This window comes from Sturnira hondurensis, unplaced genomic scaffold (assembly GCF_014824575.4).
Source record: "Sturnira hondurensis isolate 20B ecotype Veracruz unplaced genomic scaffold, ASM1482457v3 Scaffold0025406, whole genome shotgun sequence".
Taxonomy (NCBI): Eukaryota; Metazoa; Chordata; class Mammalia; order Chiroptera; family Phyllostomidae; genus Sturnira; species Sturnira hondurensis.
Genome location: NW_028098037.1, coordinates 439,097 through 452,053, shown reverse-complemented (window position 1 = coordinate 452,053; position 12,957 = coordinate 439,097). Strand labels below are relative to the sequence as shown.

General features: G+C 40.4%; 1 protein-coding gene across 4 annotated transcripts in view; it reads left to right on the top strand.

The window, feature by feature from the left end:
• STAU2 (staufen double-stranded RNA binding protein 2) overlaps positions 1 to 12,957 on the top strand; it is a 354,567-nt gene that overhangs the window by 29,286 nt on the left and 312,324 nt on the right. Inside the window, exon 1 of one of the 4 annotated variants that reach the window (XM_037039722.1) lies at positions 972 to 988. The exons of the other annotated variants lie outside the window; for them this stretch is intronic. The gene's annotated coding sequence lies outside the window, so the exon portion shown is untranslated. Of the gene's footprint in view, positions 1 to 971; positions 989 to 12,957 lie in introns of those variants that run through there. 4 annotated transcript variants of the gene reach the window in all.

Here is a 12,957-nt window from a genome sequence, read left to right as displayed (position 1 = left end):
ATATTTTTGAGGCAACTCCATACTGTTTTCCACAGGAGCTACATCACTCTACATTCCCACCAACAATGTACTAGGTTCCCTTTTCTCCACATCCTTGCCAGCACTTGCTTGTTTGTTGATTTATTGATGATAGCTATTCTGGCTCGTGTGAGCTGCTAGCTCGTTTTAATTTGCCTCTCTCTGATGATTAGTGATGTTGAGCATTTTTTATGTTTTTTGGTCACCTGTATGTACTCTGGAGAAATGTCTATTCAGGTCCTTTACCTTGTTTTTAATTGGATTGTTTGTCTTCTGGTTTTAAGTTGTAAGAAGTTCTTAATATTTATTCATTTATTTTTAGAGAGAGGGGAAGGGAAGAAGAAAGAGTGGGAGGGAAACATCAATGTGTGGTTGCCTCCCATGTGTCCCTCACTGGGGACCTGGCCTGCAACCCACGCATGTGCCCTGACTGGGAATCTAACCGGCGACCCTTTGCTTCACAGGCCTGTGCTCAATCCACTGAGCTACACCAGCCAGGGCTAAGTTGTATGAGTTCTTTACTGACAGTAAACAGAGAGAAGGGAAGAGAGGGGTAATAGGGGATAATGGGGGGCGGGCATCAAGGAACATGTATGAAGGATACATGGACAAAGCCAAAGAAGGTGGGTTCAAGGGTGGAAGGCAGGGGTGGGTGGGTCGGGGGGGGGGCAGGGTGGAGTGAAAATGGAGACAATTGTACTTGAGCAACAATAAAAAAAAGTTCTTTATATATTTTGGAAACTAACCCCATATTAGATGTATTATTGGCAAATATGTTCTCCCATATTGCCTTTCATCTTGATGATGGTTGTGATGGTTCACTTACATAATGAAATTATTTTTTTATTAAGTGTATTTTATTGATTATGCTATTACAGTTATCCCATTTTTCCCTCCTTTGCCCCTCTCCACCAGGTACCTCCATTCCCTCCAGCAACCCCCCACCCCTTAGTTCATGTCCATGGATCATGTAAGTTCTTTGGCTTCTCTATTTCCCATATTATTCCTTTTTTAAAAGATTTTATTTTATTTATTTACTCCTATACTATTCTTAACCTCCTCCTGTCTATATTGTACATACCAATTATGCTTCTTATTCCCTGTACCATTTCTCCCATCTCCTCTCTCCCCAACCCCGCTGATAACCCTCCCTGTGATGTCCATTTTTAATCTATTCCTGTTCTAGTTGTTTTTTTAGTTTGTTTTTGTTTGTTTGTTTTTTAGGTTCAGTTGTTAATAGTTATAAGTTTATTGTCATTTTACTGTTCATAGTTTTGATATTCTTTTTCTTACATAAATCCCTTTTACATTTCATATAATAAGGGCTTGTGATGATGAGCTCCTTTAGCTCTACTTGTTTGAGAAACACTTTATCTGCTCTTCCATTTTAAATGATAACTTTGCTGGATAGAGTAATCTTGAATGTAGGTCCTTGCCCTTTGTCTCTTTGAATACATCTTTCCAGCCCCCTCTTGCCTGCAAAGTTTCTTTTGAGAAATGATAGTCTTATGGGAACTCCTTTGTAGGTAACTCTTGGCTTTTATCTTTCTGCTTTTAAGATTTCTCTTTATCTTTAACCTTTGGCTTTTTAATTATGATGTGTCTTGGTGTGTTCTTTCTTGGAGCTAGCTTCTTTGGGACTCTGAGCTTCCTGGACTTGTATGTCTGTTTCCTTTGCAAAATTGGGGAAGTTCTTCATTATTTTTTCAAATAGTTTTCAATTTCTTTTTCTTCCTCTTCTTCTTCTGGCACCCCTGTGATTTGGATATTGGAACATTTAAAGTTGTCCCAGAGATTTCTAAGCCTCTCCTCTTCTTAAAAAAAATTCTTGTTTCTTCTTTCTGTTCCAGGTGAATGGTTATTTCTTCCTTTTGTTCCAAATCATTGACTTGAATCCCAGCTGCCTTCCTTTCACTGTTGGTTCACTGTATATATATTTTTTATTTTCACTTTGTATAGCCTTCACTTATTCCTTAATTTGTGGCTGTACTCTCATTTCTCAGCATCCTGATCACCAGTTTTTTGAAAACTTTCTGATCAGTTGGCTCTTCTTTTTCTGGAGTTTTCTCTGGTCTTTAATTTGGGCCATATTTCTTTGTCTCCTCCATTTGGCAGCCTCCTTGTGTTTCTGTATATGAGATAGAGCTGCTTTGACTCCCTATGCTGGCACATGTTTTATTGAAAGAGGCAGAGCCTTTGGTATTCGCCATGGTGGTGCAACCTACTTCACCACTTTATGGCGCTGTATGCGAGGCAGGTGTCAGAGAGGGAACAATGCTGCTTGCTTGGCTCACAACCCATTTTCAGTCGTTTCCTCCACTTTCCTTAAGTGACTTGTACCCTTTAGCAGCTGTGCTGGTGCTCATTCTGAAAGTGGGTGGGTTTGTGTACTTTCCAGAACCCTGGTGGCCCTTTAAATGGACTCTCCTGAGAAACTGGCAGTTTCTTCCATTGCCCCAAACCCCACTGGTTTTTGCAGTGAGAGGTTATGAGGCTTTATTTCCCAGCCCTGGAACCCTGGGCTGCATGGTCTGTCCTGGGACTGGGATTGCTCACTCCCCAGTTGTCCCTCCTGGTTTTTATTTACTGCATGTGAATATGGGATCACCTGTTCTTTGGCTGCTCCTGCTGCATTCTCACCATGCTACACTGCTCCCTCTCTACCCCTCCCACTTGTCTGGATGAATGTTTCCTTTTTAAATTCTTGGTTGTCGGACTTTCATACAGTTTGATTTTTCTGGTTGTTTTTGTTTTTAGATTGTTTGGTATCCTTCTTAGTGTTGTGTGAATAGGCGAAGTGTTCTACCTAAACCTTCATCTTGGCCAGAAGTACCAATGGGGCTACACAGTGGAATTCTATATAAAAAAGAAGGAACTCTTTCCTTTTGTGACAGCATGAATGGATATGGAGAATATTAGGCTAAGCGAATGAACCAGTTAGAGGAAGAGAAATACCATATGATCTCATTCATGTTGTGGAATCTAATGAACAAAATAAACTGACAGACAAAACAAAACTAGAGGCACAGACATATGGAACAGACTGATAGAGCTCAGAATGGAGGGTGTTGAAAGGGACTGGAAGAAATTAGCTAAAGAATTTCTAAATTAGAAGAATTAGCTAAAGAATATTCAGAGCCCACCGACACAGACAACAATGTGGTGTATGCTGGGGGTGGGTGTTGGTGGAGCGAGGAAAAGGGGTAAAATGGGGGACATCTGTAACGGTGTCAACAATAGTAACAGAAAAAGAACATGGATCCAGCAATCCTGATATGGAAATGGGAGGGACAACTTTCACTATTATATAGAGTAACCCATTCACAAAAATGTTGCTTTCCATCCCTGAAACTTTGGACTTTGATAGCTAGCGATTAAGTTCTCAAGGAAGGAATGCTTCTATTAGGGAATACATTGGTCAACTTAGAAGCTGACACTGCCATGCAGCCTTTCTGAGCTCTGTATACCATTGTGACTACAGGCAGAGAAGTAGGTGCCTTGCTGGTGGCGTGACTGGTCCTGAGCACCAAGGGTAAATTGGGTTGCTGCTGCAGTGGTGGTGTGGAAGACTGTCTGTGGGAACTAGAGGATTCTCTGGGTGCCCTGGGTGTTGTACTTCTACTTCCAATAGTAAAAGATTAATGGAAGAGTATAGCAGCCCATTTCTAAGTCATTTCACCAGTAAAATACTTCAACCATGAAGTCCTGACTGAGGGTGAAAAGAACAGAGTATAGCTAGTCTAAAAAAGAGAAACTATAAATATCAACAGTGGCTTTGGGATCGATTACAGAAATGAAGGCTTAGCAGCTATGAGTATTTTCTTTCCTGCTTGTTATTTGTGTGTGTAAGCATATAAGGAATGCTGCTGAGGGTTACATTGATATTTTAATCTATATTACTATATGTTGAGTTACGCCTGTGATCTCTAGGACTAGAGGTGGAATTAGAAGAGAATCCAACATCCAGAGTGATGTTACTGACTGATGGGACTTTGTGGATCTCATTTTTGGAGAGAAGGTGTACCCTCATTTCAGGAGGGCTGTCAGTCCTGTTAGGATTAAGCATGATGTTATTTTTTTTAGTGGAGTTTAATTATGAGTGGGAGGGTCTCTGTGGTATTTGAGTAGCCAGAGGGGTGGACATTGTTAGGTAATGTCTCAGGTTTCTAAGTGCTTGGCTTATCTAGGCACTGGCTATATTTTTTTCCTTGATGAAAAAGTTCTTATACATTTTTATAGATTAAATAAAATTATGCCATATATTCCACAAAAAAATCAAGTACACTTAAGCCTAATAGTTTTGATAATTACATGAAATATAAATGATCTAAAATATCCAGGATAACTTAGTTACTTCATTGGAAATACATGACATTGAGATTGTAATTCAAAGAAGAAAGCTGTCTTTATTCACAGATAACCGTATCATTCATTTAGAAGATATGATGGAATCTTACAAGAACTAATGAATGAGGGTAGTGCATGAAGATCAATGTACAAAAATAACTTGTGGATAAATGAAACAAATTTAACAAAATATGTTAAAGAAAATTGAGAACTATAAAGTATTGCTGAGAAAGTAAGTGTGCCTAAATAAATTGAGACATATGGTTGAGTTCACGGATTCACAAATTCACGGATTTTGTATTTGTGAATTGGTCATTTGCTAAAATTTATTTGTAAGCCCCAAATCAATAATTGCAGGAGGTTTTTTTTTTTTTTTTTTTTTTTTTTTTTTTTTTTTTTGCGGTCATTCNAATAACTTGTGGATAAATGAAACAAATTTAACAAAATATGTTAAAGAAAATTGAGAACTATAAAGTATTGCTGAGAAAGTAAGTGTGCCTAAATAAATTGAGACATATGGTTGAGTTCACGGATTCACAAATTCACGGATTTTGTATTTGTGAATTGGTCATTTGCTAAAATTTATTTGTAAGCCCCAAATCAATAATTGCAGGAGTTTTTTTTTTTTTTTTTTTTTTTTTGCGGTCATTCACTGACACAACCAGAGTGGTAAAAAGTTTAAATCACCCAATGAGTACAATATGAACTGAAGGTGAACATGTACTCTGCTCTCATGCTGTAAGTGTGTCTATTTCTTGGTCTTATTTAGTGCTGCATATTTTGTGTTTTTGTGCTTTTTATCAGTGATTCAGCTGTTTAAAGTGCTGTGTAGTGCTGGTTGGCTGTGAGTTCAATGTTAATAAACCAATAACATATATTTAGTAAGGTGTCCTTAACTAGAAACACACAGTAAGCAAGATTATGTGTTGGATTAACTGTCAAAATGTTATGATCAGAAGTTTGCAGGAACCTGAACCTGTATTTTCTATAGAAGCAATAGTTCATTGTTTGCTAGTACACTATTTGCAGTGATGTTATAGAACATGACTATTATTAGTAAGCTCGAGATATTGTTATTTCAATAATGAGAATAGACTGTGTATCCAGTACATCGATTGGGAGACTCAGTTTTGTTAAAATGTTGATTTTTACCAAATTAATGTACAAAAATGTTATTCTAATCCTTGGAGGCATTTTTTTGCCCAAAATAAAATTTATATTTAAATGCAAGAATTTAGAATAGCCACAAAACAATGAAAAAGAACAGTGATGTGAGAGGGGGTGAGCAACATTACCTAATTTCAAGAGTTATTATAAAATTACAGTGAAAACTGATTGTCATAAAAAAGACGAATAGGTTAATGAAACAGTAGGTATGTAGTCCAGAAGTAAACCCACTTATATATGGATAACTGATTTTTGACCAAGGCAAAAAAGGAAAACAGTAGAAAAAATATGGATTTTTCAACAAATTGTGCTTAAACATTGGCTCTGAATACACAAAAAATAAAATTGAATCCATATCATGCACTATTATACAAAAATTAACTCAAAATGGCTCAGATGGATCCAAGATGGTGGAGGAATAAGTGGAGGCTACACTAACCTCCTCCTAGGACCAAACTGGAATTCCAACTAAATTGTAGAGAAATAATTCAGAATAACCAACTGAACACTGTCTGGAGAGAAGTCTTATAACTGTGGACAGATAGAAGAAACCACTCCACCACAATGTGGCTGGTAGGGAGTGCAGAGGAGACATGAGAGGGCTGGCTGAGCTCTCCCCGGGAAGCAGCTGCAGTGCTAGAGGGACATTTCAGTGGCTGAGGCATTCCCCCTGAGAATTGTGGGGTCTAAACTACAACTGGGCTCCCCAGCCTACAGCCTCAGAGGCAGAAAGGAACTCAGATAACATCCAGCTGTGAAAAGCAGCAGGGGTTCTGTCTGCCAGGGAAAGGTGGCTGGAGTCACAGAGAACCTCTTAAAGGCCAAAACACAAAATTTTCTTTGCAGCCACTTACCCTGTGCTCCAGCAAAGAGAGGGCAGAGTAGACTCGAGACAGCAGAGGAGAGTGGGGTTGGTGACTCTAAGTAGAAAACGGAAGGAAAGGCTGCCATGATCCCTGTGCTGGGTCATTCTCCATGTTGTAGGAGACCTAACTCTTAGGCAGAGCACTACTTTCCAAGTGGCATCAACCTGAGAGGAAGCAGTAGTCCTGCCTACAGGAATTACTCTACCCCACCCAGTGGTTCTTAAGCCAGGCTGCTGATTGCAGTTTGATTAGGTTAACAAGTGATCTTTTTTAACAGTTGATTAGTTTAACAACTAGAAAATACAAAGTGGCCACAATCGTAAAACAAAGGAACAGACTGAAAATGAAAGAGCAAGTAAATTTTCCAAAAGAGCTAGAGAAATCGAGTCAAGCAATTTTTCAGATAGACAGTTTAAAGTAATGATTATAAGGATACGCAACAGCATGAAAAAAGCTATGGAAACCATTTTATAAATGACCAGTCAGAAATAAAATGCAATATCTGAAATAAATAATACACTGGAAGGAATAAACAGTAGGTTAGATGAATAAGAGGATAGAATCAGTGTTTTGGAAGACAAGGTAGAAAAAAACACCCAGACCAAGCAGTAAAGGAAAAAGGAATGAAAATGAGAGAGCTTAAGAAATATTTTGGACAACATGAAGCATAACAACATCCACATCATGAGAATATCAGAAGGAGTAGAGAGCAAGCAAAGGATCAAGAACCTATGTGAAGAAATAATAACTAAAAACTTTCCTAATTGGGTGAAGGAGAAAGACACACTAGTCCAGGAAGTTCAGAGAGTCCCAAACAAGTTGGACCCAAAGACGCCTATGCTTGGGCACATCATAATTAAAATGACAAGGGTTAAAGACAAGGAGAGAATCCTAAAAGTAACAAGAGAAAAGGTAGTTACCTACCAAGGAGCACCAGTTAGACTGTCTTTTATCTATTATATCAACAGAAACATTTCAGGCCAGAAGGGAGTGGTGTGAAATATTCAATGTGATGAAAAGAATGGACCTACAATCAAGTTTGTGTTACCCAGCAAAGCTATCATTTAAAATTGTAGGAGAAATAAGGAACTTCCCAGACAAGAAAAAGCTAAAGGAGTTTGTTAACACCAAACCAGTACTGAAAAATGTAAATGGGCTTGTTTTAAGAAGAAAAAGAGAAAAATACTCTGACAATAAAATGGCACTAAATATGTTAATGGCTTAAATATGTTAATGGCACTAAATATCTTAAATGTTAATGGCTTAAATGTTCCAACCAAAAGATATATGATAGCTGAATGGATAAGAGAACAAGACCCATATATATGCTGCCTCTAAGAGACCATCTCATATCGCAAGAAATACTCAGACTAAAAGTAAGGGTTGGAAAAAGATATTTCATGCAAACGGGAAGGAAAAAAAGTTGGGGCAGAAGTAATTATAATGGACAAAATAGACTTTAAAACCAAGGTTATAGTAAGAGACAACAAAGGACACTACATAGTGATAAAAGGTATAGTCCAAAATGAGGATTTAACCCTAGTAAACCCAAAGAACCCAACATAGGAACACCTAAATATGTAAAGCAAATCTTGATGGACATAGAAGGAGAAATAGAGTTATATTTGGGGATTTTAACAATCCTTTGACATCAATGGATAGATCTTCCAGGCAGAACACCCACAAGGAGCAAGTAGCCTTATGCGACACACTAGTTTAACTGGATTTAATTGACATGTTCAGGGCATTTCACCCCAAAGCAGCAGAATATACATATTTTCTTTTTTTAAAATATATTTTATTGATTATACCGTTACAGTTGTTCTATTCCCCCCTTCTTTCCCCTCCACCCTGTACACCCCTCCCCCACCATGCTCTCCCCCCTTAGTTTATGACCACGTGTCTCAAGTTCTTTAGATTCTATATTTCCCCTACTATTCTTGCCCTCTCCCTATCTATTTTCTACTTACCGTCTATGCTACTTATTTTCTGTATCTTCTCCCCCATTCTCCTCCTCCCACTCGCCTGTTGCTAACCCTCCATGTGTTCCTCATTTCTACGGTTCTGCTCCTGATCTAGCTGTCCTCTAGGTTTGCTTTTGTTTTAGGTGTGGTTGTTAGTAACTGTGAGTTTGCTCTCCTTTCACTGTTCATGTTTTTCATCTTCTTTTTCTTATATAAGTCCCTTTAACATTTCATATAATAAGGGCTTGGTGATGATGAACTCCTTGAATTTGATCTTATCTGAGAAGCACTTTATCTGCCCTTCCATTCTAAATGAAATCTTTGCTGGATAGAGCAGTCTTGGATGTAGGTCTTTGGATTTCATGACTTGGAATACTTCCTTCCAGCCCCTTCTTGCCTGGAAGGTCTCTTTTGAGAAATCCGCTGACAGTCTGATGGGAACTCCTTTGTAGGTAAATCTCTCCTTTTCTTTTGCTGCTTCTAGGATTCTCTCCTTCATTTTCATCTTGGCTAATGTAATTATGATGTGCCTTGGTGTGTTCCTTCTTGGGTCCAACTTCTTTGGCACTCTCTGAGCTTCCTGGATTTCCTGGAAGTCTATTTCCTTTGCCAGACTGGGGAAATTCTCCTTTATTATTTGTTCAAATAAGTTTTCCACTCGTGGCTGTTCCTCTTCCCCTTCTGGTACCCCTATAATTCGGATGTTGCAACGTTTAAAGATGTCCTGGAGGTTCCTAAGCCTCTCCTTGTCTTTTTGAAATCTTGTTTCTTCCTTCTTTTCTGTTTGGTTGTTCCTTTCTTCCTTCTGATCCATTCCATTGATTTGAGTCCCAGTTTCCTTTCCATCACTATTGGTTTCCTGTGCATTTACCTCCATTTCAATTAGTTTAGCCTTCATATTTTCCTCTAATTTGTGGCTAAAATCAACCAGTTCTGTGAGCATCCTGATCACCAGTGCCTTGAGTTGTGCATCTGATAGGTTGGCTATTTCTTGGTCACTTAGAGTTATCGGCTCTGGGGCTTTGAGTTCTTCTTGAGCCATATTTTGGTCTGTTCGTGCCTGTTACGTATGAGGAGCAGAGCCCTAGGTGTTCACCAGGGCGGGGCAACTCAGGCACTGGGTTGTGATGCTGTATGTGGGGGTGGGGCCAAAGGAGAATAATGTCAGGCCCCCTCTGCTGCCTTCCACCACTACCTCGGGCCACGCGGTTTGTCCCACTGCACACGAATGTGCGACCCCTGTCAGCCCGCCGCTGGGTTTGCCCGCTGGGGCCTGTATAGTCTGTCTCACTGCTCACTCCTTTGCTGGTTTATCTGCGTGCAGATGTGTGACCACAGCCAGCCCGCCGCCCCGAGCCCTCACTGTGTCAGCCTGACACGGAGCTGCCCGGGCACCTGGGGTCCGGGGATCTTTCTTGCCTGTCACCGCTCCGCTGCTGGCTCTGCCCCTCTTACTGGTCCAGTTGAACGGTTTGTTGTTGTCGGACTTCCGTATAGTTCAATTATCTGTTCTTTGGCTGCATCTTTGTTCTCCAAACCTTTGTTGTATTCAGACTTGGTTGTGGGAAAAGGCACAGTGTTTCCACCTATGCCTCCATCTTGGCGGAAGTCCAGACTATATTTGTTGATACATGTGGGAGGAGCTCTGCCCGTAGGGCCTCCCCAGCCACCACTGATGAGAATAAGTCTACCAAGACATGATCTGCTTGGGGAGGAAAGGTGGCCAATCTCTGAAAGGAGAGGGCCAGAAGCCTTTTCCTCATTGGGTTTTTATTGGGTTCATTTGCATAGGAATACAGGGCACAGACGTAAAGCTCATCATTCATTGTCAGGAAGTAATGCTCTAACAATAGATAACATTTAAAGAACTCTCAGGGCTTATTTGAGTCAGGGTCATATAACTAAAGCCCCATAAGACTTTGGGGAAAGACACTCATTTCATGCTTAGACCCTTATCATTTAAATTGAGGGTATTAGCAAAGCAGGATTCACAGGATTTTATGCATTCTCTCTTAGGCCTGCTAGCCCTGGGGAACCCACCCTTTCCAGCACAGGGCCACACCCACCTCCCTCATTGTTTGAGGCTTAAATCAGGCAGGGGAAGTAAGGCAGCCAAGAGATTAGGAGACTTCTTGCAGGCTGAATGAGCACTTAGGCTATGTCAAAGCTGAGGGGTGAGGGTCCATCATCCCCTTTTTCCATAGCCCCCCAAGTCCTTCCCTGAGGGCCCCCTCATGACCATGCCTGTCTTAGCTTGCCCCTCCTTTGAGGAATCTTACCCATCATTGGCTAACTGGTCATACATTGTGGGCCAGGCAGGGTGAAAGTGGGCAGAGGCGGTGCTCCTGCCATAGAGATAAGCTTTGTCTCCTTAGTGGCTTGTGGTCCCAAGGTCTTTTTACTCAGCCTTAGCCATGAGGGATTATGGCTTCTGAAACCAGGCAGCAGTTCCCAGCAGATACATCAAATAAGGGGTTAATATTCAAAATTTATAAAGTACTTACAGAATTCAACACCAAAAAGAAAACAAGCAACCCAATTAAAAGGTGGGCAAAGGACCTGCAGAGATACTTTTCCAAAGAGGACATACAGATGGACAATAGACATACTAAAAGATGTTCAGAATCAATAATGATCAGAGAAATACCAATTAAAACTACAATGAGATATCACCTCACACCTGTCAGAATGGCTGACATCAATAAATCAATGAATGTACAGTTGCTGGATGGCAAGGGTGTGGAGAAAGGGGAACACGTTTGCGCTCTTGGTTTGAATGCAGACTGGTACAGCCACTGTGGAAAGCAGTATGGGGCTATATCAAAAAATTAAAAATGGATTTGCCTTTTGACCCAGTGGTCCCACTTCTGGGAATATATCTGAAGGAACCCAAAATGCTAATTCCAAAGAACATGATACCCCCCACATTCAGTTCAGTGTCATTTACCATTGCCAGGATATGTAAGCAAAATGTGCATTAGTGGATGAGTGGAAAAACAACTATGGGATATTTACACAATGGAATTCTACTTGGCTATAAAAAAGAAAATTTTACCCTTTGCAACAGAATAGGTGGAACCAGAGAACATTATGCTAAGTCAAATAAGCCAGTCAGAGAAAGAGAAAAACCATATGATTTCACTCATAAGTGGGATCTGTTTAACAAACTGAACTAACAAGCCAAACAGAGATAGACTCATAGATGGAGAACACATGACACCTAGTGGGGTGGAGGGGTTTTGGGGTAGAGAGTTTGAGCAAAAAAGAAAAACGGCTCATGGATATGGACAAAAGTGTGGTGATTGCTGGGGGTAGGAAGATATAAGGGAACTAAATGGTGCTGGAAAAAAATGCAATCGAGATTAATTAGGAAAATAAAAAGATAAAGTAGAGTCTCCCATTTGTTAAAAAAAAATGGCTTAGAGACATAAGTGTACTACCTAAAATTGTAAAGCTTTTAGAACGAACCTTAGGATAAAATCTTTGAGGTTTTAACTAGTTGATGATTTCTTAGGAAAAAAAGCAAAACACAACCTTTATGTGAATAAATTGATAAATTAGATGATATTAAAACTAAAGTCTGTTCTTCAAAAGGTGCTGGTAAGAAAGTGAAAAGAGATGCCACATCCTGAAGGTCTTTGTCAAACATGTACCTGATTAATACTGGTTGTATTTAGAATGTATAAAGAACTTCAAATAGTGTTTCCTCCAAGATGGAAGTGTAGCTAGAAACACTTCGCCTCCTTGGTCAACGAAAAGAAGGATAACAACCAATTTAAAAACAAAACACCAGAACTGCCAGAAAATCAAACTGCGTGGAACTCTTAACAACGAAGGAGTTAAAGAAACATTTATCCAGACTGGTAGGACAGGTGGATACAGGCAGCTGGGGTAGAGAGGATGCAAGGCAACGGGGTGGCCCACATGGTTGAGGGTATGGGCTGGCTGACTGCGGGTTCTCCATTTGCACACCAATAAGCTGGAAGGAACAACTAGGGAATGAGACAGACCCCAGAACCCAGGGTTCCACTGTGGGGAAATAAAGGCTCAGAAATCCTGACTTTTGCAGGGTTTGGGGGGATTGCATCAGCTGGAGAAACTCCCAGCCTCACAAAAGAGCCTGTAGGAGAGGCCCATGGCATCCTAGAACATACACAAGCCCAGCCACCTGGAATCAGCACCTGAGAGGGCACAATCAGCTTCTGGGAAGCAAAGGAAGTGACTGAAAGTTGGGCGAGAGTCGAGCAAGCTGGCAAGTGGCATTGTTCCCTTCCTGACCCCTTTTCCACATACTGCTCTACAACACAGCAAACTGGGTTTCCCCAACCTGGTGAATACCGAAGGCTCCCTGCTTACAACATAATAGGTGTGTTGAGACAAAGAAATGTGGCTCAAATGAGAGAACAGATCAGACTCTAGAAAAAGAACTGAGCAATGAGGAGATAGACGACCTCTCAGATGCAGAGTTCAAAACACTGGTAATCAGGATGCTCACAGAACTGATTGAGTTCAGTCATGAAATGAAGGCTATACAAAGTGAGATAGGTGCATGTGAGTCCAGCTGGTGGGTGAGCTGTGGCAGCGTCAATTTGAGC